This window comes from Oncorhynchus nerka, linkage group LG19 (genome assembly GCF_034236695.1).
Source record: "Oncorhynchus nerka isolate Pitt River linkage group LG19, Oner_Uvic_2.0, whole genome shotgun sequence".
NCBI classification, from domain to species: Eukaryota; Metazoa; Chordata; class Actinopteri; order Salmoniformes; family Salmonidae; genus Oncorhynchus; species Oncorhynchus nerka.
The window spans coordinates 3,412,554-3,434,209 of NC_088414.1; the positions used below are offsets into that span (position 1 = coordinate 3,412,554).

Genomic DNA, 21,656 nt, shown 5'->3' on the forward strand with positions numbered 1-21,656 from the left:
TTAACCCTTCTAACAAAAACATCTGTATAGACTGAATGGTTAGAGCTAGAAACACTGTGACCCCTCTATGGAAAGCTGGGACTGTCACGAACACGTACATGTAATCGATTTCGCTCTATACCACTCACAGGCCACACAGTCATAGTTAGAAGGTGACGAGTTTGTGGGATGTCCCAGGACATTGTCACAAATGCCAAACTCAAGACAGTTGTCACTGACTAGTTGGTTTCTGTTTCCCATTTAACAACTAAAGCCTTGCACAAAGTAAATCACATTTACAATGGATTCACCAAAGTCTCCTGAGAATGAGTAAATGTCCAAACTGAAAGTGAAAGCAAACTCTGATTTATCAAGAGTCAGATTTCGACCAAGACCAGAGATTTCTGTTGGCCTGGCAATCGAACACAGATTTATTCCTCAGGGGTTTGCATACTTCTCGAAATTACATGTTCAAAACATCCTGCATTGGCCGGGAATCGAACCCGGGCCTCCGCGTGGCAGGCGAGAATTCTACCACTGAACAACCAATGCCTTGGAATACTGAGATAAGGCTGGAAATCGTATCATAAAGCTTGATCTCCAAGCATATTTTTCGTTTTGTGGGCTCAGCTACATTGTTCACCCTAAAAAAAAAAAAAAGCAGTCCTTTCTCCCGTCGGGGAATTGAACCCCGGTCTCCCGCGTGACAGGCGGGGATACTCACCACTATACTAACGAGGAGCTGGTGTGTTGGACCTTTGAAAAAACGTGGAGTATTGGTACTAACCATAAGTTTGCAGTGTTGGGCTTTAACCCTTCTAACAAAAACATCTGTATAGACTGAATGGTTAGAGCTAGAAACTGCTGTGCCCCCTCTATGGAAAGCTGGGACTCTCACGAACACGTACATGCAATCGATTTCGCTCTATACCACTCACAGGCCACACAGTCATAGTTAGAAGGTGACGAGTTTGTGGGATGTCCCAGGACATTGTCACAAATGCCAAACTCAAGACAGTTGTCACTGACTAGTTGGTTTCTCGTTTCCCATTTAACAACTAAAGCCTTGCACAAAGTAAATCACATTTACAATGGATTCACCAAAGTCTCCTGAGAATGAGTAAATGTCCAAACTGAAAGTGAAAGCAAACTCTGATTTATCAAGAGTCAGTTGAGATTTCGACCAAGACCAGAGATTTCTGTTGGCCTGGCAATCGAACACAGATGTATTCCTCAGGGGTTTGCATACTTCTCGAAATTACATGTTCAAAACATCCTGCATTGGCCGGGAATCGAACCCGGGCCTCCCGCGTGGCAGGCGAGAATTCTACCACTGAACAACCAATGCCTTGGAATACTGAGATAAGGCTGGAAATCGTATCATAAAGCTTGATCTCCAAGCATATTTTTTCGTTTTGTGGGCTCAGCTACATTGTTCACCCTAAAAAAAAAAGCAGTCCTTTCTCCCCGTCGGGAATTGAACCCCGGTCTCCCGCGTGACAGGCGGGGATACTCACCACTATACTAACGAGGAGCTGGTGTGTTGGACCTTTGAAAAAACGTGGAGTATTGGTACTAACCATAAGTTTGCAGTGTTGGGCTTTAACCCTTCTAACAAAAACATCTGTATAGACTGAATGGTTAGAGCTAGAAACTGCTGTGCCCCCTCTATGGAAAGCTGGGACTCTCACGAACACGTACATGCAATCGATTTCGCTCTATACCACTCACAGGCCACACAGTCATAGTTAGAAGGTGACGAGTTTGTGGGATGTCCCAGGACATTGTCACAAATGCCAAACTCAAGACAGTTGTCACTGACTAGTTGGTTTCTTGTTTCCCATTTAACAACTAAAGCCTTGCACAAAGTAAATCACATTTACAATGGATTCACCAAAGTCTCCTGAGAATGAGTAAATGTCCAAACTGAAAGTGAAAGCAAACTCTGATTTATCAAGAGTCAGTTGAGTTCGACCAAGACCAGAGATTTCTGTTGGCCTGGCAATCGAACACAGATTTATTCCTCAGGGGTTTGCATACTTCTCGAAATTACATGTTCAAAACATCCTGCATTGGCCGGGAATCGAACCCGGGCCTCCCGCGTGGCAGGCGAGAATTCTACCACTGAACAACCAATGCCTTGGAATACTGAGATAAGGCTGGAAATCGTATCATAAAGCTTGATCTCCAAGCATATTTTTCGTTTTGTGGGCTCAGCTACATTGTTCACCCTAAAAAAAAAGCAGTCCTTTCTCCCCGTCGGGGAATTGAACCCCGGTCTCCCGCGTGACAGGCGGGGATACTCACCACTATACTAACGAGGAGCTGGTGTGTTGGACCTTTGAAAAAACGTGGAGTATTGGTACTAACCATAAGTTTGCAGTGTTGGGCTTTAACCCTTCTAACAAAAACATCTGTATAGACTGAATGGTTAGAGCTAGAAACACTGTGACCCCTCTATGGAAAGCTGGGACTCTCACGAACACGTACATGCAATCGATTTCGCTCTATACCACTCACAGGCCACACAGTCATAGTTAGAAGGTGACGAGTTTGTGGGATGTCCCAGGACATTGTCACAAATGCCAAACTCAAGACAGTTGTCACTGACTAGTTGGTTTCTTGTTTCCCATTTAACAACTAAAGCCTTGCACAAAGTAAATCACATTTACAATGGATTCACCAAAGTCTCCTGAGAATGAGTAAATGTCCAAACTGAAAGTGAAAGCAAACTCTGATTTATCAAGAGTCAGTTGAGATTTCAAGACCAGAGATTTCTGTTGGCCTGGCAATCGAACACAGATGTATTCCTCAGGGGTTTGCATACTTCTCGAAATTACATGTTCAAAACATCCTGCATTGGCCGGGAATCGAACCCGGGCCTCCCGCGTGGCAGGCGAGAATTCTACCACTGAACAACCAATGCCTTGGAATACTGAGATAAGGCTGGAAATCGTATCATAAAGCTTGATCTCCAAGCATATTTTTCGTTTTGTGGGCTCAGCTACATTGTTCACCCTAAAAAAAAGCAGTCCTTTCTCCCCGTCGGGGAATTGAACCCGGTCTCCCGCGTGACAGGCGGGGATACTCACCACTATACTAACGAGGAGCTGGTGTGTTGGACCTTTGAAAAAACGTGGAGTATTGGTACTAACCATAAGTTTGCAGTGTTGGGCTTTAACCCTTCTAACAAAAACATCTGTATAGACTGAATGGTTAGAGCTAGAAACTGCTGTGCCCCCTCTATGGAAAGCTGGGACTCTCACGAACACGTACATGCAATCGATTTCGCTCTATACCACTCACAGGCCACACAGTCATAGTTAGAAGGTGACGAGTTTGTGGGATGTCCCAGGACATTGTCACAAATGCCAAACTCAAGACAGTTGTCACTGACTAGTTGGTTTCTCGTTTCCCATTTAACAACTAAAGCCTTGCACAAAGTAAATCACATTTACAATGGATTCACCAAAGTCTCCTGAGAATGAGTAAATGTCCAAACTGAAAGTGAAAGCAAACTCTGATTTATCAAGAGTCAGTTGAGATTTCGACCAAGACCAGAGATTTCTGTTGGCCTGGCAATCGAACACAGATGTATTCCTCAGGGGTTTGCATACTTCTCGAAATTACATGTTCAAAACATCCTGCATTGGCCGGGAATCGAACCCGGGCCTCCCGCGTGGCAGGCGAGAATTCTACCACTGAACAACCAATGCCTTGGAATACTGAGATAAGGCTGGAAATCGTATCATAAAGCTTGATCTCCAAGCATATTTTTTCGTTTTGTGGGCTCAGCTACATTGTTCACCCTAAAAAAAAAGCAGTCCTTTCTCCCGTCTGGGAATTGAACCCCGGTCTCGTGACAGGCGGGGATACTCACCACTATACTAACGAGGAGCTGGTGTGTTGGACCTTTGAAAAAACGTGGAGTATTGGTACTAACCATAAGTTTGCAGTGTTGGGCTTTAACCCTTCTAACAAAAACATCTGTATAGACTGAATGGTTAGAGCTAGAAACACTGTGACCCCTCTATGGAAAGCTGGGACTGTCACGAACACGTACATGCAATCGATTTCGCTCTATACCACTCACAGGCCACACAGTCATAGTTAGAAGGTGACGAGTTTGTGGGATGTCCCAGGACATTGTCACAAATGCCAAACTCAAGACAGTTGTCACTGACTAGTTGGTTTCTGTTTCCCATTTAACAACTAAAGCCTTGCACAAAGTAAATCACATTTACAATGGATTCACCAAAGTCTCCTGAGAATGAGTAAATGTCCAAACTGAAAGTGAAAGCAAACTCTGATTATCAAGAGTCAGTTGAGATTTTGACCAAGACCAGAGATTTCTGTTGGCCTGGCAATCGAACACAGATGTATTCCTCAGGGGTTTGCATACTTCTCGAAATTACATGTTCAAAACATCCTGCATTGGCCGGGAATCGAACCCGGGCCTCCCGCGTGGCAGGCGAGAATTCTACCACTGAACAACCAATGCCTTGGAATACTGAGATAAGGCTGGAAATCGTATCATAAAGCTTGATCTCCAAGCATATATTTTTTCGTTTTGTGGGCTCAGCTACATTGTTCACCCTAAAAAAAGCAGTGCTTTCTCCCAGTCTGGGAATTGAACCCCGGTGTCCCGCGTGACAGGCGGGGATACTCACCACTATACTAACGAGGAGCTGGTGTGTTGGACCTTTGAAAAAACGTGGAGTATTGGTACTAACCATAAGTTTGCAGTGTTGGGCTTTAACCCTTCTAACAAAAACATCTGTATAGACTGAATGGTTAGAGCTAGAAACTGCTGTGCCCCCTCTATGGAAAGCTGGGACTCTCACGAACACGTACATGCAATCGATTTCGCTCTATACCACTCACAGGCCACACAGTCATAGTTAGAAGGTGACGAGTTTGTGGGATGTCCCAGGACATTGTCACAAATGCCAAACTCAAGACAGTTGTCACTGACTAGTTGGTTTCTCGTTTCCCATTTAACAACTAAAGCCTTGCACAAAGTAAATCACATTTACAATGGATTCACCAAAGTCTCCTGAGAATGAGTAAATGTCCAAACTGAAAGTGAAAGCAAACTCTGATTTATCAAGAGTCAGTTGAGATTTCGACCAAGACCAGAGATTTCTGTTGGCCTGGCAATCGAACACAGATGTATTCCTCAGGGGTTTGCATACTTCTCGAAATTACATGTTCAAAACATCCTGCATTGGCCGGGAATCGAACCCGGGCCTCCCGCGTGGCAGGCGAGAATTCTACCACTGAACAACCAATGCCTTGGAATACTGAGATAAGGCTGGAAATCGTATCATAAAGCTTGATCTCCAAGCATATTTTTTTTTTTGTGGGCTCAGCTACATTGTTCACCCTAAAAAAGCAGTCCTTTCTCCCGTCGGGAATTGAACCCCGGTCTCCCGCGTGACAGGCGGGGATACTCACCACTATACTAACGAGGAGCTGGTGTGTTGGACCTTTGAAAAAACGTGGAGTATTGGTACTAACCATAAGTTTGCAGTGTTGGGCTTTAACCCTTCTAACAAAAACATCTGTATAGACTGAATGGTTAGAGCTAGAAACTGCTGTGACCCCCTCTGGAAAGCTGGGACTCTCACGAACACGTACATGCAATCGATTTCGCTCTATACCACTCACAGGCCACACAGTCATAGTTAGAAGGTGACGAGTTTGTGTGGGATGTCCCAGGACATTGTCACAAATGCCAAACTCAAGACAGTTGTCACTGACTAGTTGGTTTCTCGTTTCCCATTTAACAACTAAAGCCTTGCACAAAGTAAATCACATTTACAATGGATTCACCAAAGTCTCCTGAGAATGAGTAAATGTCCAAACTGAAAGTGAAAGCAAACTCTGATTTATCAAGAGTCAGTTGAGATTTCGACCAAGACCAGAGATTTCTGTTGGCCTGGCAATCGAACACAGATGTATTCCTCAGGGGTTTGCATACTTCTCGAAATTACATGTTCAAAACATCCTGCATTGGCCGGGAATCGAACCCGGGCCTCCCGCGTGGCAGGCGAGAATTCTACCACTGAACAACCAATGCCTTGGAATACTGAGATAAGGCTGGAAATCGTATCATAAAGCTTCATCTCCAAGCATATTTTTCCATTTGTGGGCTCAGCTACATTGTTCACCCTAAAAAAAGCAGTGCTTTCTCCCAGTCTGGGAATTGAACCCCGGTGTCCCGCGTGACAGGCGGGGATACTCACCACTATACTAACGAGGAGCTGGTGTGTTGGACCTTTGAAAAACGTGGAGTATTGGTACTAACCATAAGTTTGCAGTGTTGGGCTTTAACCCTTCCAACAAAAACATCTGTATAGACTGAATGGTTAGAGCTAGAAACTGCTGTGCCCCCTCTATGGAAAGCTGGGACTCTCACGAACACGTACATGCAATCGATTTCGCTCTATACCACTCACAGGCCACACAGTCATAGTTAGAAGGTGACGAGTTTGTGGGATGTCCCAGGACATTGTCACAAATGCCAAACTCAAGACAGTTGTCACTGACTAGTTGGTTTCTTGTTTCCCATTTAACAACTAAAGCCTTGCACAAAGTAAATCACATTTACAATGGATTCACCAAAGTCTCCTGAGAATGAGTAAATGTCCAAACTGAAAGTGAAAGCAAACTCTGATTTATCAAGAGTCAGTTCAGTCGACCAAGACCAGATTTCTGTTGGCCTGGCAATCGAACACAGATTTATTCCTCAGGGGTTTGCATACTTCTCGAAATTACATGTTCAAAACATCCTGCATTGGCCGGGAATCGAACCCGGGCCTCCCGCGTGGCAGGCGAGAATTCTACCACTGAACAACCAATGCCTTGGAATACTGAGATAAGGCTGGAAATCGTATCATAAAGCTTGATCTCCAAGCATATTTTTTTCGTTTTGTGGGCTCAGCTACATTGTTCACCCTAAAAAAAAGCAGTCCTTTCTCCCCGTCGGGGAATTGAACCCCGGTCTCCCGCGTGACAGGCGGGGATACTCACCACTATACTAACGAGGAGCTGGTGTGTTGGACCTTTGAAAAAACGTGGAGTATTGGTACTAACCATAAGTTTGCAGTGTTGGGCTTTAACCCTTCTAACAAAAACATCTGTATAGACTGAATGGTTAGAGCTAGAAACTGCTGTGCCCCCCTCTATGGAAAGCTGGGACTCTCACGAACACGTACATGCAATCGATTTCGCTCTATACCACTCACAGGCCACACAGTCATAGTTAGAAGGTGACGAGTTTGTGGGATGTCCCAGGACATTGTCACAAATGCCAAACTCAAGACAGTTGTCACTGACTAGTTGGTTTCTTGTTTCCCATTTAACAACTAAAGCCTTGCACAAAGTAAATCACATTTACAATGGATTCACCAAAGTCTCCTGAGAATGAGTAAATGTCCAAACTGAAAGTGAAAGCAAACTCTGATTTATCAAGAGTCAGTTGAGATTTCGACCAAGACCAGAGATTTCTGTTGGCCTGGCAATCGAACACAGATGTATTCCTCAGGGGTTTGCATACTTCTCGAAATTACATGTTCAAAACATCCTGCATTGGCCGGGAATCGAACCCGGGCCTCCCGCGTGGCAGGCGAGAATTCTACCACTGAACAACCAATGCCTTGGAATACTGAGATAAGGCTGGAAATCGTATCATAAAGCTTGATCTCCAAGCATATTTTTTTCGTTTTGTGGGCTCAGCTACATTGTTCACCCTAAAAAAAAGCAGTCCTTTCTCCCCGTCGGGGAATTGAACCCCGGTCTCCCGCGTGACAGGCGGGGATACTCACCACTATACTAACGAGGAGCTGGTGTGTTGGACCTTTGAAAAAACGTGGAGTATTGGTACTAACCATAAGTTTGCAGTGTTGGGCTTTAACCCTTCTAACAAAAACATCTGTATAGACTGAATGGTTAGAGCTAGAAACTGCTGTGCCCCCTCTATGGAAAGCTGGGACTCTCACGAACACGTACATGCAATCGATTTCGCTCTATACCACTCACAGGCCACACAGTCATAGTTAGAAGGTGACGAGTTTGTGGGATGTCCCAGGACATTGTCACAAATGCCAAACTCAAGACAGTTGTCACTGACTAGTTGGTTTCTCGTTTCCCATTTAACAACTAAAGCCTTGCACAAAGTAAATCACATTTACAATGGATTCACCAAAGTCTCCTGAGAATGAGTAAATGTCCAAACTGAAAGTGAAAGCAAACTCTGATTTATCAAGAGTCAGTTGAGATTTCTGTTGGCCTGGCAATCGAACACAGATTTATTCCTCAGGGGTTTGCATACTTCTCGAAATTACATGTTCAAAACATCCTGCATTGGCCGGGAATCGAACCCGGGCCTCCCGCGTGGCAGGCGAGAATTCTACCACTGAACAACCAATGCCTTATACTGAGATAAGGCTGGAAATCGTATCATAAAGCTTGATCTCCAAGCATATTTTTTTCGTTTTGTGGGCTCAGCTACATTGTTCACCCTAAAAAAAAAAGCAGTCCTTTCTCCCCGTCGGGGAATTGAACCCCGGTCTCCCGCGTGACAGGCGGGGATACTCACCACTATACTAACGAGGAGCTGGTGTGTTGGACCTTTGAAAAAACGTGGAGTATTGGTACTAACCATAAGTTTGCAGTGTTGGGCTTTAACCCTTCTAACAAAAACATCTGTATAGACTGAATGGTTAGAGCTAGAAACACTGTGACCCCTCTATGGAAAGCTGGGACTCTCACGAACACGTACATGCAATCGATTTCGCTCTATACCACTCACAGGCCACACAGTCATAGTTAGAAGGTGACGAGTTTGTGGGATGTCCCAGGACATTGTCACAAATGCCAAACTCAAGACAGTTGTCACTGACTAGTTGGTTTCTCGTTTCCCATTTAACAACTAAAGCCTTGCACAAAGTAAATCACATTTACAATGGATTCACCAAAGTCTCCTGAGAATGAGTAAATGTCCAAACTGAAAGTGAAAGCAAACTCTGATTTATCAAGAGTCAGTTGAGATTTCGACCAAGACCAGAGATTTCTGTTGGCCTGGCAATCGAACACAGATGTATTCCTCAGGGGTTTGCATACTTCTCGAAATTACATGTTCAAAACATCCTGCATTGGCCGGGAATCGAACCCGGGCCTCCCGCGTGGCAGGCGAGAATTCTACCACTGAACAACCAATGCCTTGGAATACTGAGATAAGGCTGGAAATCGTATCATAAAGCTTGATCTCCAAGCATATTTTTTCGTTTTGTGGGCTCAGCTACATTGTTCACCCTAAAAAAAAAAGCAGTCCTTTCTCCCCGTCGGGAATTGAACCCCGGTCTCCCGCGTGACAGGCGGGGATACTCACCACTATACTAACGAGGAGCTGGTGTGTTGGACCTTTGAAAAAACGTGGAGTATTGGTACTAACCATAAGTTTGCAGTGTTGGGCTTTAACCCTTCTAACAAAAACATCTGTATAGACTGAATGGTTAGAGCTAGAAAGCACTGTGACCCCTCTATGGAAAGCTGGGACTCTCACGAACACGTACATGCAATCGATTTCGCTCTATACCACTCACAGGCCACACAGTCATAGTTAGAAGGTGACGAGTTTGTGGGATGTCCCAGGACATTGTCACAAATGCCAAACTCAAGACAGTTGTCACTGACTAGTTGGTTTCTCGTTTCCCATTTAACAACTAAAGCCTTGCACAAAGTAAATCACATTTACAATGGATTCACCAAAGTCTCCTGAGAATGAGTAAATGTCCAAACTGAAAGTGAAAGCAAACTCTGATTTATCAAGAGTCAGTTGAGATTTCGACCAAGACCAGAGATTTCTGTTGGCCTGGCAATCGAACACAGATGTATTCCTCAGGGGTTTGCATACTTCTCGAAATTACATGTTCAAAACATCCTGCATTGGCCGGGAATCGAACCCGGGCCTCCCGCGTGGCAGGCGAGAATTCTACCACTGAACAACCAATGCCTTGGAATACTGAGATAAGGCTGGAAATCGTATCATAAAGCTTGATCTCCAAGCATATTTTTTCGTTTTGTGGGCTCAGCTACATTGTTCACGCTAAAAAAAAAAGCAGTCCTTTCTCCCCGGTCTCCCGCGTGACAGGCGGGGATACTCACCACTATACTAACGAGGAGCTGGTGTGTTGGACCTTTGAAAAAACGTGGAGTATTGGTACTAACCATAAGTTTGCAGTGTTGGGCTTTAACCCTTCTAACAAAAACATCTGTATAGACTGAATGGTTAGAGCTAGAAAGCACTGTGACCCCTCTATGGAAAGCTGGGACTCTCACGAACACGTACATGCAATCGATTTCGCTCTATACCACTCACAGGCCACACAGTCATAGTTAGAAGGTGACGAGTTTGTGGGATGTCCCAGGACATTGTCACAAATGCCAAACTCAAGACAGTTGTCACTGACTAGTTGGTTTCTCGTTTCCCATTTAACAACTAAAGCCTTGCACAAAGTAAATCACATTTACAATGGATTCACCAAAGTCTCCTGAGAATGAGTAAATGTCCAAACTGAAAGTGAAAGCAAACTCTGATTTATCAAGAGTCAGTTGAGATTTCGACCAAGACCAGAGATTTCTGTTGGCCTGGCAATCGAACACAGATGTATTCCTCAGGGGTTTGCATACTTCTCGAAATTACATGTTCAAAACATCCTGCATTGGCCGGGAATCGAACCCGGGCCTCCCGCGTGGCAGGCGAGAATTCTACCACTGAACAACCAATGCCTTGGAATACTGAGATAAGGCTGGAAATCGTATCATAAAGCTTGATCTCCAAGCATATTTTTTCGTTTTGTGGGCTCAGCTACATTGTTCACCCTAAAAAAAAAAGCAGTCCTTTCTCCCCGTCGGGGAATTGAACCCCGGTCTCCCGCGTGACAGGCGGGGATACTCACCACTATACTAACGAGGAGCTGGTGTGTTGGACCTTTGAAAAAACGTGGAGTATTGGTACTAACCATAAGTTTGCAGTGTTGGGCTTTAACCCTTCTAACAAAAACATCTGTATAGACTGAATGGTTAGAGCTAGAAACACTGTGACCCCTCTATGGAAAGCTGGGACTCTCACGAACACGTACATGCAATCGATTTCGCTCTATACCACTCACAGGCCACACAGTCATAGTTAGAAGGTGACGAGTTTGTGGGATGTCCCAGGACATTGTCACAAATGCCAAACTCAAGACAGTTGTCACTGACTAGTTGGTTTCTCGTTTCCCATTTAACAACTAAAGCCTTGCACAAAGTAAATCACATTTACAATGGATTCACCAAAGTCTCCTGAGAATGAGTAAATGTCCAAACTGAAAGTGAAAGCAAACTCTGATTTATCAAGAGTCAGTTGAGATTTCGACCAAGACCAGAGATTTCTGTTGGCCTGGCAATCGAACACAGATGTATTCCTCAGGGGTTTGCATACTTCTCGAAATTACATGTTCAAAACATCCTGCATTGGCCGGGAATCGAACCCGGGCCTCCCGCGTGGCAGGCGAGAATTCTACCACTGAACAACCAATGCCTTGGAATACTGAGATAAGGCTGGAAATCGTATCATAAAGCTTGATCTCCAAGCATATTTTTTCGTTTTGTGGGCTCAGCTACATTGTTCACCCTAAAAAAAAAGCAGTCCTTTCTCCCCGTCGGGAATTGAACCCCGGTCTCCCGCGTGACAGGCGGGGATACTCACCACTATACTAACGAGGAGCTGGTGTGTTGGACCTTTGAAAAAACGTGGAGTATTGGTACTAACCATAAGTTTGCAGTGTTGGGCTTTAACCCTTCTAACAAAAACATCTGTATAGACTGAATGGTTAGAGCTAGAAACACTGTGACCCCTCTATGGAAAGCTGGGACTCTCACGAACACGTACATGCAATCGATTTCGCTCTATACCACTCACAGGCCACACAGTCATAGTTAGAAGGTGACGAGTTTGTGGGATGTCCCAGGACATTGTCACAAATGCCAAACTCAAGACAGTTGTCACTGACTAGTTGGTTTCTCGTTTCCCATTTAACAACTAAAGCCTTGCACAAAGTAAATCACATTTACAATGGATTCACCAAAGTCTCCTGAGAATGAGTAAATGTCCAAACTGAAAGTGAAAGCAAACTCTGATTTATCAAGAGTCAGTTGAGATTTCGACCAAGACCAGAGATTTCTGTTGGCCTGGCAATCGAACACAGATGTATTCCTCAGGGGTTTGCATACTTCTCGAAATTACATGTTCAAAACATCCTGCATTGGCCGGGAATCGAACCCGGGCCTCCCGCGTGGCAGGCGAGAATTCTACCACTGAACAACCAATGCCTTGGAATACTGAGATAAGGCTGGAAATCGTATCATAAAGCTTGATCTCCAAGCATATTTTTTCGTTTTGTGGGCTCAGCTACATTGTTCACCCTAAAAAAAAGCAGTCCTTTCTCCCCGTCGGGAATTGAACCCCGGTCTCCCGCGTGACAGGCGGGGATACTCACCACTATACTAACGAGGAGCTGGTGTGTTGGACCTTTGAAAAAACGTGGAGTATTGGTACTAACCATAAGTTTGCAGTGTTGGGCTTTAACCCTTCTAACAAAAACATCTGTATAGACTGAATGGTTAGAGCTAGAAAGCACTGTGACCCCTCTATGGAAAGCTGGGACTCTCACGAACACGTACATGCAATCGATTTCGCTCTATACCACTCACAGGCCACACAGTCATAGTTAGAAGGTGACGAGTTTGTGGGATGTCCCAGGACATTGTCACAAATGCCAAACTCAAGACAGTTGTCACTGACTAGTTGGTTTCTCGTTTCCCATTTAACAACTAAAGCCTTGCACAAAGTAAATCACATTTACAATGGATTCACCAAAGTCTCCTGAGAATGAGTAAATGTCCAAACTGAAAGTGAAAGCAAACTCTGATTTATCAAGAGTCAGTTGAGATTTCGACCAAGACCAGAGATTTCTGTTGGCCTGGCAATCGAACACAGATGTATTCCTCAGGGGTTTGCATACTTCTCGAAATTACATGTTCAAAACATCCTGCATTGGCCGGGAATCGAACCCGGGCCTCCCGCGTGGCAGGCGAGAATTCTACCACTGAACAACCAATGCCTTGGAATACTGAGATAAGGCTGGAAATCGTATCATAAAGCTTGATCTCCAAGCATATTTTTTCGTTTTGTGGGCTCAGCTACATTGTTCACCCTAAAAAAAAAGCAGTCCTTTCTCCCCGTCGGGGAATTGAACCCGGTCTCCGCGTGACAGGCGGGGATACTCACCACACTATACTAACGAGGAGCTGGTGTGTTGGACCTTTGAAAAAACGTGGAGTATTGGTACTAACCATAAGTTTGCAGTGTTGGGCTTTAACCCTTCTAACAAAAACATCTGTATAGACTGAATGGTTAGAGCTAGAAACACTGTGACCCCTCTATGGAAAGCTGGGACTCTCACGAACACGTACATGCAATCGATTTCGCTCTATACCACTCACAGGCCACACAGTCATAGTTAGAAGGTGACGAGTTTGTGGGATGTCCCAGGACATTGTCACAAATGCCAAACTCAAGACAGTTGTCACTGACTAGTTGGTTTCTCGTTTCCCATTTAACAACTAAAGCCTTGCACAAAGTAAATCACATTTACAATGGATTCACCAAAGTCTCCTGAGAATGAGTAAATGTCCAAACTGAAAGTGAAAGCAAACTCTGATTTATCAAGAGTCAGTTGAGATTTCGACCAAGACCAGAGATTTCTGTTGGCCTGGCAATCGAACACAGATGTATTCCTCAGGGGTTTGCATACTTCTCGAAATTACATGTTCAAAACATCCTGCATTGGCCGGGAATCGAACCCGGGCCTCCCGCGTGGCAGGCGAGAATTCTACCACTGAACAACCAATGCCTTGGAATACTGAGATAAGGCTGGAAATCGTATCATAAAGCTTGATCTCCAAGCATATTTTTTCGTTTTGTGGGCTCAGCTACATTGTTCACCCTAAAAAAAAAAAGCAGTCCTTTCTCCCCGTCGGGGAATTGAACCCCGGTCTCCCGCGTGACAGGCGGGGATACTCACCACTATACTAACGAGGAGCTGGTGTGTTGGACCTTTGAAAAAACGTGGAGTATTGGTACTAACCATAAGTTTGCAGTGTTGGGCTTTAACCCTTCTAACAAAAACATCTGTATAGACTGAATGGTTAGAGCTAGAAAGCACTGTGACCCCTCTATGGAAAGCTGGGACTCTCACGAACACGTACATGCAATCGATTTCGCTCTATACCACTCACAGGCCACACAGTCATAGTTAGAAGGTGACGAGTTTGTGGGATGTCCCAGGACATTGTCACAAATGCCAAACTCAAGACAGTTGTCACTGACTAGTTGGTTTCTCGTTTCCCATTTAACAACTAAAGCCTTGCACAAAGTAAATCACATTTACAATGGATTCACCAAAGTCTCCTGAGAATGAGTAAATGTCCAAACTGAAAGTGAAAGCAAACTCTGATTTATCAAGAGTCAGTTGAGATTTCGACCAAGACCAGAGATTTCTGTTGGCCTGGCAATCGAACACAGATGTATTCCTCAGGGGTTTGCATACTTCTCGAAATTACATGTTCAAAACATCCTGCATTGGCCGGGAATCGAACCCGGGCCTCCCGCGTGGCAGGCGAGAATTCTACCACTGAACAACCAATGCCTTGGAATACTGAGATAAGGCTGGAAATCGTATCATAAAGCTTGATCTCCAAGCATATTTTTCGTTTTGTGGGCTCAGCTACATTGTTCACCCTAAAAAAAAAAGCAGTCCTTTCTCCCCGTCGGGGAATTGAACCCCGGTCTCCCGCGTGACAGGCGGGGATACTCACCACTATACTAACGAGGAGCTGGTGTGTTGGACCTTTGAAAAAACGTGGAGTATTGGTACTAACCATAAGTTTGCAGTGTTGGGCTTTAACCCTTCTAACAAAAACATCTGTATAGACTGAATGGTTAGAGCTAGAAACACTGTGACCCCTCTATGGAAAGCTGGGACTCTCACGAACACGTACATGCAATCGATTTCGCTCTATACCACTCACAGGCCACACAGTCATAGTTAGAAGGTGACGAGTTTGTGGGATGTCCCAGGACATTGTCACAAATGCCAAACTCAAGACAGTTGTCACTGACTAGTTGGTTTCTCGTTTCCCATTTAACAACTAAAGCCTTGCACAAAGTAAATCACATTTACAATGGATTCACCAAAGTCTCCTGAGAATGAGTAAATGTCCAAACTGAAAGTGAAAGCAAACTCTGATTTATCAAGAGTCAGTTGAGATTTCGACCAAGACCAGAGATTTCTGTTGGCCTGGCAATCGAACACAGATGTATTCCTCAGGGGTTTGCATACTTCTCGAAATTACATGTTCAAAACATCCTGCATTGGCCGGGAATCGAACCCGGGCCTCCCGCGTGGCAGGCGAGAATTCTACCACTGAACAACCAATGCCTTGGAATACTGAGATAAGGCTGGAAATCGTATCATAAAGCTTGATCTCCAAGCATATTTTTTCGTTTTGTGGGCTCAGCTACATTGTTCACCCTAAAAAAAAAGCAGTCCTTTCTCCCCGTCGGGGAATTGAACCCGGTCTCCCGCGTGACAGGCGGGGATACTCACCACTATACTAACGAGGAGCTGGTGTGTTGGACCTTTGAAAAAACGTGGAGTATTGGTACTAACCATAAGTTTGCAGTGTTGGGCTTTAACCCTTCTAACAAAAACATCTGTATAGACTGAATGGTTAGAGCTAGAAACACTGTGACCCCTCTATGGAAAGCTGGGACTCTCACGAACACGTACATGCAATCGATTTCGCTCTATACCACTCACAGGCCACACAGTCATAGTTAGAAGGTGACGAGTTTGTGGGATGTCCCAGGACATTGTCACAAATGCCAAACTCAAGACAGTTGTCACTGACTAGTTGGTTTCTCGTTTCCCATTTAACAACTAAAGCCTTGCACAAAGTAAATCACATTTACAATGGATTCACCAAAGTCTCCTGAGAATGAGTAAATGTCCAAACTGAAAGTGAAAGCAAACTCTGATTTATCAAGAGTCAGTTGAGATTTCGACCAAGACCAGAGATTTCTGTTGGCCTGGCAATCGAACACAGATGTATTCCTCAGGGGTTTGCATACTTCTCGAAATTACATGTTCAAAACATCCTGCATTGGCCGGGAATCGAACCCGGGCCTCCCGCGTGGCAGGCGAGAATTCTACCACTGAACAACCAATGCCTTGGAATACTGAGATAAGGCTGGAAATCGTATCATAAAGCTTGATCTCCAAGCATATTTTTCGTTTTGTGGGCTCAGCTACATTGTTCACCCTAAAAAAAAAAGCAGTCCTTTCTCCCCGTCGGGGAATTGAACCCGGTCTCCCGCGTGACAGGCGGGGATACTCACCACTATACTAACGAGGAGCTGGTGTGTTGGACCTTTGAAAAAACGTGGAGTATTGGTACTAACCATAAGTTTGCAGTGTTGGGCTTTAACCCTTCTAACAAAAACATCTGTATAGACTGAATGGTTAGAGCTAGAAACACTGTGACCCCTCTATGGAAAGCTGGGACTCTCACGAACACGTACATGCAATCGATTTCGCTCTATACCACTCACAGGCCACACAGTCATAGTTAGAAGGTGACGAGTTTGTGGGATGTCCCAGGACATTGTCACAAATGCCAAACTCAAGACAGTTGTCACTGACTAGTTGGTTTCTCGTTTCCCATTTAACAACTAAAGCCTTGCACAAAGTAAATCACATTTACAATGGATTCACCAAAGTCTCCTGAGAATGAGTAAATGTCCAAACTGAAAGTGAAAGCAAACTCTGATTTATCAAGAGTCAGTTGAGATTTCGACCAAGACCAGAGATTTCTGTTGGCCTGGCAATCGAACACAGATGTATTCCTCAGGGGTTTGCATACTTCTCGAAATTACATGTTCAAAACATCCTGCATTGGCCGGGAATCGAACCCGGGCCTCCCGCGTGGCAGGCGAGAATTCTACCACTGAACAACCAATGCCTTGGAATACTGAGATAAGGCTGGAAATCGTATCATAAAGCTTGATCTCCAAGCATATTTTTTCGTTTTGTGGGCTCAGCTACATTGTTCACCCTAAAAAAAAAGCAGTCCTTTCTCCCCGTCGGGGAATTGAACCCCGGTCTCCCGCGTGACAGGCGGGGATACTCACCACTATACTAACGAGGAGCTGGTGTGTTGGACCTTTGAAAAAACGTGGAGTATTGGTACTAACCATAAGTTTGCAGTGTTGGGCTTTAACCCTTCTAACAAAAACATCTGTATAGACTGAATGGTTAGAGCTAGAAAGCACTGTGACCCCTCTATGGAAAGCTGGGACTCTCACGAACACGTACATGCAATCGATTTCGCTCTATACCACTCACAGGCCACACAGTCATAGTTAGAAGGTGACGAGTTTGTGGGATGTCCCAGGACATTGTCACAAATGCCAAACTCAAGACAGTTGTCACTGACTAGTTGGTTTCTCGTTTCCCATTTAACAACTAAAGCCTTGCACAAAGTAAATCACATTTACAATGGATTCACCAAAGTCTCCTGAGAATGAGTAAATGTCCAAACTGAAAGTGAAAGCAAACTCTGATTTATCAAGAGTCAGTTGAGATTTCGACCAAGACCAGAGATTTCTGTTGGCCTGGCAATCGAACACAGATGTATTCCTCAGGGGTTTGCATACTTCTCGAAATTACATGTTCAAAACATCCTGCATTGGCCGGGAATCGAACCCGGGCCTCCCGCGTGGCAGGCGAGAATTCTACCACTGAACAACCAATGCCTTGGAATACTGAGATAAGGCTGGAAATCGTATCATAAAGCTTGATCTCCAAGCATATTTTTTCGTTTTGTGGGCTCAGCTACATTGTTCACCCTAAAAAAAAAAGCAGTCCTTTCTCCCCGTCGGGGAATTGAACCCGGTCTCCCGCGTGACAGGCGGGGATACTCACCACTATACTAACGAGGAGCTGGTGTGTTGGACCTTTGAAAAAACGTGGAGTATTGGTACTAACCATAAGTTTGCAGTGTTGGGCTTTAACCCTTCTAACAAAAACATCTGTATAGACTGAATGGTTAGAGCTAGAAACACTGTGACCCCTCTATGGAAAGCTGGGACTCTCACGAACACGTACATGCAATCGATTTCGCTCTATACCACTCACAGGCCACACAGTCATAGTTAGAAGGTGACGAGTTTGTGGGATGTCCCAGGACATTGTCACAAATGCCAAACTCAAGACAGTTGTCACTGACTAGTTGGTTTCTCGTTTCCCATTTAACAACTAAAGCCTTGCACAAAGTAAATCACATTTACAATGGATTCACCAAAGTCTCCTGAGAATGAGTAAATGTCCAAACTGAAAGTGAAAGCAAACTCTGATTTATCAAGAGTCAGTTGAGATTTCGACCAAGACCAGAGATTTCTGTTGGCCTGGCAATCGAACACAGATGTATTCCTCAGGGGTTTGCATACTTCTCGAAATTACATGTTCAAAACATCCTGCATTGGCCGGGAATCGAACCCGGGCCTCCCGCGTGGCAGGCGAGAATTCTACCACTGAACAACCAATGCCTTGGAATACTGAGATAAGGCTGGAAATCGTATCATAAAGCTTGATCTCCAAGCATATTTTTTCGTTTTGTGGGCTCAGCTACATTGTTCACCCTAAAAAAAAGCAGTCCTTTCTCCCCGTCGGGGAATTGAACCCGGTCTCCCGCGTGACAGGCGGGGATACTCACCACTATACTAACGAGGAGCTGGTGTGTTGGACCTTTGAAAAAACGTGGAGTATTGGTACTAACCATAAGTTTGCAGTGTTGGGCTTTAACCCTTCTAACAAAAACATCTGTATAGACTGAATGGTTAGAGCTAGAAAGCACTGTGACCCCTCTATGGAAAGCTGGGACTCTCACGAACACGTACATGCAATCGATTTCGCTCTATACCACTCACAGGCCACACAGTCATAGTTAGAAGGTGACGAGTTTGTGGGATGTCCCAGGACATTGTCACAAATGCCAAACTCAAGACAGTTGTCACTGACTAGTTGGTTTCTCGTTTCCCATTTAACAACTAAAGCCTTGCACAAAGTAAATCACATTTACAATGGATTCACCAAAGTCTCCTGAGAATGAGTAAATGTCCAAACTGAAAGTGAAAGCAAACTCTGATTTATCAAGAGTCAGTTGAGATTTGACCAAGACCAGAGATTTCTGTTGGCCTGGCAATCGAACACAGATGTATTCCTCAGGGGTTTGCATACTTCTCGAAATTACATGTTCAAAACATCCTGCATTGGCCGGGAATCGAACCCGGGCCTCCCGCGTGGCAGGCGAGAATTCTACCACTGAACAACCAATGCCTTGGAATACTGAGATAAGGCTGGAAATCGTATCATAAAGCTTGATCTCCAAGCATATTTTTTCGTTTTGTGGGCTCAGCTACATTGTTCACCCTAAAAAAAAAAGCAGTCCTTTCTCCCCGTCGGGGAATTGAACCCCGGTCTCCCGCGTGACAGGCGGGGATACTCACCACTATACTAACGAGGAGCTGGTGTGTTGGACCTTTGAAAAAACGTGGAGTATTGGTACTAACCATAAGTTTGCAGTGTTGGGCTTTAACCCTTCTAACAAAAACATCTGTATAGACTGAATGGTTAGAGCTAGAAAGCACTGTGACCCCTCTATGGAAAGCTGGGACTCTCACGAACACGTACATGCAATCGATTTCGCTCTATACCACTCACAGGCCACACAGTCATAGTTAGAAGGTGACGAGTTTGTGGGATGTCCCAGGACATTGTCACAAATGCCAAACTCAAGACAGTTGTCACTGACTAGTTGGTTTCTCGTTTCCCATTTAACAACTAAAGCCTTGCACAAAGTAAATCACATTTACAATGGATTCACCAAAGTCTCCTGAGAATGAGTAAATGTCCAAACTGAAAGTGAAAGCAAACTCTGATTTATCAAGAGTCAGTTGAGATTTCGACCAAGACCAGAGATTTCTGTTGGCCTGGCAATCGAACACAGATGTATTCCTCAGGGGTTTGCATACTTCTCGAAATTACATGTTCAAAACATCCTGCATTGGCCGGGAATCGAACCCGGGCCTCCCGCGTGGCAGGCGAGAATTCTACCACTGAACAACCAATGCCTTGGAATACTGAGATAAGGCTGGAAATCGTATCATAAAGCTTGATCTCCAAGCATATTTTTTCGTTTTGTGGGCTCAGCTACATTGTTCACCCTAAAAAAAAAAGCAGTCCTTTCTCCCCGTCGGGGAATTGAACCCCGGTCTCCCGCGTGACAGGCGGGGATACTCACCACTATACTAACGAGGAGCTGGTGTGTTGGACCTTTGAAAAAACGTGGAGTATTGGTACTAACCATAAGTTTGCAGTGTTGGGCTTTAACCCTTCTAACAAAAACATCTGTATAGACTGAATGGTTAGAGCTAGAAACTGCACTGTGACCCCTCTATGGAAAGCTGGGACTCTCACGAACACGTACATGCAATCGATTTCGCTCTATACCACTCACAGGCCACACAGTCATAGTTAGAAGGTGACGAGTTTGTGGGATGTCCCAGGACATTGTCACAAATGCCAAACTCAAGACAGTTGTCACTGACTAGTTGGTTTCTCGTTTCCCATTTAACAACTAAAGCCTTGCACAAAGTAAATCACATTTACAATGGATTCACCAAAGTCTCCTGAGAATGAGTAAATGTCCAAACTGAAAGTGAAAGCAAACTCTGATTTATCAAGAGTCAGTTGAGATTTCGACCAAGACCAGAGATTTCTGTTGGCCTGGCAATCGAACACAGATGTATTCCTCAGGGGTTTGCATACTTCTCGAAATTACATGTTCAAAACATCCTGCATTGGCCGGGAATCGAACCCGGGCCTCCCGCGTGGCAGGCGAGAATTCTACCACTGAACAACCAATGCCTTGGAATACTGAGATAAGGCTGGAAATCGTATCATAAAGCTTGATCTCCAAGCATATTTTTCGTTTTGTGGGCTCAGCTACATTGTTCACCCTAAAAAAAAAAGCAGTCCTTTCTCCCCGTCGGGGAATTGAACCCCGGTCTCCCGCGTGACAGGCGGGGATACTCACCACTATACTAACGAGGAGCTGGTGTGTTGGACCTTTGAAAAAACGTGGAGTATTGGTACTAACCATAAGTTTGCAGTGTTGGGCTTTAACCCTTCTAACAAAAACATCTGTATAGACTGAATGGTTAGAGCTAGAAAGCACTGTGACCCCTCTATGGAAAGCTGGGACTCTCACGAACACGTACATGCAATCGATTTCGCTCTATACCACTCACAGGCCACACAGTCATAGTTAGAAGGTGACGAGTTTGTGGGATGTCCCAGGACATTGTCACAAATGCCAAACTCAAGACAGTTGTCACTGACTAGTTGGTTTCTCGTTTCCCATTTAACAACTAAAGCCTTGCACAAAGTAAATCACATTTACAATGGATTCACCAAAGTCTCCTGAGAATGAGTAAATGTCCAAACTGA

General features: G+C 44.6%; 38 non-coding genes across 38 annotated transcripts; all 38 read right to left on the minus strand.

Moving 5' to 3' along the window:
- Positions 1-647: 647 nt before the first annotated feature.
- Positions 648-720, minus strand: trnad-guc (transfer RNA aspartic acid (anticodon GUC)). Its single transcript has one exon. It is a non-coding gene; the product is annotated as a tRNA-Asp (tRNA).
- Positions 721-1,256: 536 nt separating this feature from the next.
- trnag-gcc (transfer RNA glycine (anticodon GCC)) lies at positions 1,257-1,327 on the minus strand. The gene has a single exon. It is a non-coding gene; the product is annotated as a tRNA-Gly (tRNA).
- A 720-nt stretch (positions 1,328-2,047) lies between these two features.
- trnag-gcc (transfer RNA glycine (anticodon GCC)) lies at positions 2,048-2,118 on the minus strand. Its single transcript has one exon. It is a non-coding gene; the product is annotated as a tRNA-Gly (tRNA).
- A 113-nt stretch (positions 2,119-2,231) lies between these two features.
- trnad-guc (transfer RNA aspartic acid (anticodon GUC)) lies at positions 2,232-2,303 on the minus strand. Its single transcript has one exon. It is a non-coding gene; the product is annotated as a tRNA-Asp (tRNA).
- Positions 2,304-2,834: 531 nt separating this feature from the next.
- On the minus strand, positions 2,835-2,905 carry trnag-gcc (transfer RNA glycine (anticodon GCC)). The gene has a single exon. It is a non-coding gene; the product is annotated as a tRNA-Gly (tRNA).
- Positions 2,906-3,624: 719 nt separating this feature from the next.
- trnag-gcc (transfer RNA glycine (anticodon GCC)) lies at positions 3,625-3,695 on the minus strand. Its single transcript has one exon. It is a non-coding gene; the product is annotated as a tRNA-Gly (tRNA).
- Positions 3,696-4,409: 714 nt separating this feature from the next.
- Positions 4,410-4,480, minus strand: trnag-gcc (transfer RNA glycine (anticodon GCC)). The gene has a single exon. It is a non-coding gene; the product is annotated as a tRNA-Gly (tRNA).
- Positions 4,481-5,202: 722 nt separating this feature from the next.
- trnag-gcc (transfer RNA glycine (anticodon GCC)) lies at positions 5,203-5,273 on the minus strand. The gene has a single exon. It is a non-coding gene; the product is annotated as a tRNA-Gly (tRNA).
- Positions 5,274-5,990: 717 nt separating this feature from the next.
- On the minus strand, positions 5,991-6,061 carry trnag-gcc (transfer RNA glycine (anticodon GCC)). Its single transcript has one exon. It is a non-coding gene; the product is annotated as a tRNA-Gly (tRNA).
- A 713-nt stretch (positions 6,062-6,774) lies between these two features.
- Positions 6,775-6,845, minus strand: trnag-gcc (transfer RNA glycine (anticodon GCC)). Its single transcript has one exon. It is a non-coding gene; the product is annotated as a tRNA-Gly (tRNA).
- A 114-nt stretch (positions 6,846-6,959) lies between these two features.
- Positions 6,960-7,031, minus strand: trnad-guc (transfer RNA aspartic acid (anticodon GUC)). The gene has a single exon. It is a non-coding gene; the product is annotated as a tRNA-Asp (tRNA).
- A 537-nt stretch (positions 7,032-7,568) lies between these two features.
- trnag-gcc (transfer RNA glycine (anticodon GCC)) lies at positions 7,569-7,639 on the minus strand. The gene has a single exon. It is a non-coding gene; the product is annotated as a tRNA-Gly (tRNA).
- A 114-nt stretch (positions 7,640-7,753) lies between these two features.
- trnad-guc (transfer RNA aspartic acid (anticodon GUC)) lies at positions 7,754-7,825 on the minus strand. The gene has a single exon. It is a non-coding gene; the product is annotated as a tRNA-Asp (tRNA).
- A 517-nt stretch (positions 7,826-8,342) lies between these two features.
- Positions 8,343-8,413, minus strand: trnag-gcc (transfer RNA glycine (anticodon GCC)). Its single transcript has one exon. It is a non-coding gene; the product is annotated as a tRNA-Gly (tRNA).
- A 113-nt stretch (positions 8,414-8,526) lies between these two features.
- Positions 8,527-8,598, minus strand: trnad-guc (transfer RNA aspartic acid (anticodon GUC)). The gene has a single exon. It is a non-coding gene; the product is annotated as a tRNA-Asp (tRNA).
- A 535-nt stretch (positions 8,599-9,133) lies between these two features.
- On the minus strand, positions 9,134-9,204 carry trnag-gcc (transfer RNA glycine (anticodon GCC)). The gene has a single exon. It is a non-coding gene; the product is annotated as a tRNA-Gly (tRNA).
- A 722-nt stretch (positions 9,205-9,926) lies between these two features.
- On the minus strand, positions 9,927-9,997 carry trnag-gcc (transfer RNA glycine (anticodon GCC)). Its single transcript has one exon. It is a non-coding gene; the product is annotated as a tRNA-Gly (tRNA).
- Positions 9,998-10,702: 705 nt separating this feature from the next.
- Positions 10,703-10,773, minus strand: trnag-gcc (transfer RNA glycine (anticodon GCC)). Its single transcript has one exon. It is a non-coding gene; the product is annotated as a tRNA-Gly (tRNA).
- A 115-nt stretch (positions 10,774-10,888) lies between these two features.
- Positions 10,889-10,960, minus strand: trnad-guc (transfer RNA aspartic acid (anticodon GUC)). The gene has a single exon. It is a non-coding gene; the product is annotated as a tRNA-Asp (tRNA).
- Positions 10,961-11,495: 535 nt separating this feature from the next.
- Positions 11,496-11,566, minus strand: trnag-gcc (transfer RNA glycine (anticodon GCC)). Its single transcript has one exon. It is a non-coding gene; the product is annotated as a tRNA-Gly (tRNA).
- A 720-nt stretch (positions 11,567-12,286) lies between these two features.
- trnag-gcc (transfer RNA glycine (anticodon GCC)) lies at positions 12,287-12,357 on the minus strand. The gene has a single exon. It is a non-coding gene; the product is annotated as a tRNA-Gly (tRNA).
- A 720-nt stretch (positions 12,358-13,077) lies between these two features.
- Positions 13,078-13,148, minus strand: trnag-gcc (transfer RNA glycine (anticodon GCC)). The gene has a single exon. It is a non-coding gene; the product is annotated as a tRNA-Gly (tRNA).
- Positions 13,149-13,869: 721 nt separating this feature from the next.
- Positions 13,870-13,940, minus strand: trnag-gcc (transfer RNA glycine (anticodon GCC)). The gene has a single exon. It is a non-coding gene; the product is annotated as a tRNA-Gly (tRNA).
- Positions 13,941-14,056: 116 nt separating this feature from the next.
- Positions 14,057-14,128, minus strand: trnad-guc (transfer RNA aspartic acid (anticodon GUC)). Its single transcript has one exon. It is a non-coding gene; the product is annotated as a tRNA-Asp (tRNA).
- Positions 14,129-14,664: 536 nt separating this feature from the next.
- On the minus strand, positions 14,665-14,735 carry trnag-gcc (transfer RNA glycine (anticodon GCC)). Its single transcript has one exon. It is a non-coding gene; the product is annotated as a tRNA-Gly (tRNA).
- A 114-nt stretch (positions 14,736-14,849) lies between these two features.
- trnad-guc (transfer RNA aspartic acid (anticodon GUC)) lies at positions 14,850-14,921 on the minus strand. Its single transcript has one exon. It is a non-coding gene; the product is annotated as a tRNA-Asp (tRNA).
- A 535-nt stretch (positions 14,922-15,456) lies between these two features.
- Positions 15,457-15,527, minus strand: trnag-gcc (transfer RNA glycine (anticodon GCC)). The gene has a single exon. It is a non-coding gene; the product is annotated as a tRNA-Gly (tRNA).
- A 720-nt stretch (positions 15,528-16,247) lies between these two features.
- trnag-gcc (transfer RNA glycine (anticodon GCC)) lies at positions 16,248-16,318 on the minus strand. The gene has a single exon. It is a non-coding gene; the product is annotated as a tRNA-Gly (tRNA).
- Positions 16,319-17,038: 720 nt separating this feature from the next.
- On the minus strand, positions 17,039-17,109 carry trnag-gcc (transfer RNA glycine (anticodon GCC)). The gene has a single exon. It is a non-coding gene; the product is annotated as a tRNA-Gly (tRNA).
- Positions 17,110-17,223: 114 nt separating this feature from the next.
- trnad-guc (transfer RNA aspartic acid (anticodon GUC)) lies at positions 17,224-17,295 on the minus strand. The gene has a single exon. It is a non-coding gene; the product is annotated as a tRNA-Asp (tRNA).
- A 536-nt stretch (positions 17,296-17,831) lies between these two features.
- Positions 17,832-17,902, minus strand: trnag-gcc (transfer RNA glycine (anticodon GCC)). The gene has a single exon. It is a non-coding gene; the product is annotated as a tRNA-Gly (tRNA).
- A 721-nt stretch (positions 17,903-18,623) lies between these two features.
- trnag-gcc (transfer RNA glycine (anticodon GCC)) lies at positions 18,624-18,694 on the minus strand. Its single transcript has one exon. It is a non-coding gene; the product is annotated as a tRNA-Gly (tRNA).
- A 719-nt stretch (positions 18,695-19,413) lies between these two features.
- On the minus strand, positions 19,414-19,484 carry trnag-gcc (transfer RNA glycine (anticodon GCC)). Its single transcript has one exon. It is a non-coding gene; the product is annotated as a tRNA-Gly (tRNA).
- Positions 19,485-19,599: 115 nt separating this feature from the next.
- On the minus strand, positions 19,600-19,671 carry trnad-guc (transfer RNA aspartic acid (anticodon GUC)). Its single transcript has one exon. It is a non-coding gene; the product is annotated as a tRNA-Asp (tRNA).
- A 536-nt stretch (positions 19,672-20,207) lies between these two features.
- Positions 20,208-20,278, minus strand: trnag-gcc (transfer RNA glycine (anticodon GCC)). Its single transcript has one exon. It is a non-coding gene; the product is annotated as a tRNA-Gly (tRNA).
- Positions 20,279-20,393: 115 nt separating this feature from the next.
- trnad-guc (transfer RNA aspartic acid (anticodon GUC)) lies at positions 20,394-20,465 on the minus strand. Its single transcript has one exon. It is a non-coding gene; the product is annotated as a tRNA-Asp (tRNA).
- A 538-nt stretch (positions 20,466-21,003) lies between these two features.
- trnag-gcc (transfer RNA glycine (anticodon GCC)) lies at positions 21,004-21,074 on the minus strand. The gene has a single exon. It is a non-coding gene; the product is annotated as a tRNA-Gly (tRNA).
- A 114-nt stretch (positions 21,075-21,188) lies between these two features.
- Positions 21,189-21,260, minus strand: trnad-guc (transfer RNA aspartic acid (anticodon GUC)). Its single transcript has one exon. It is a non-coding gene; the product is annotated as a tRNA-Asp (tRNA).
- Positions 21,261-21,656: the final 396 nt, after the last annotated feature.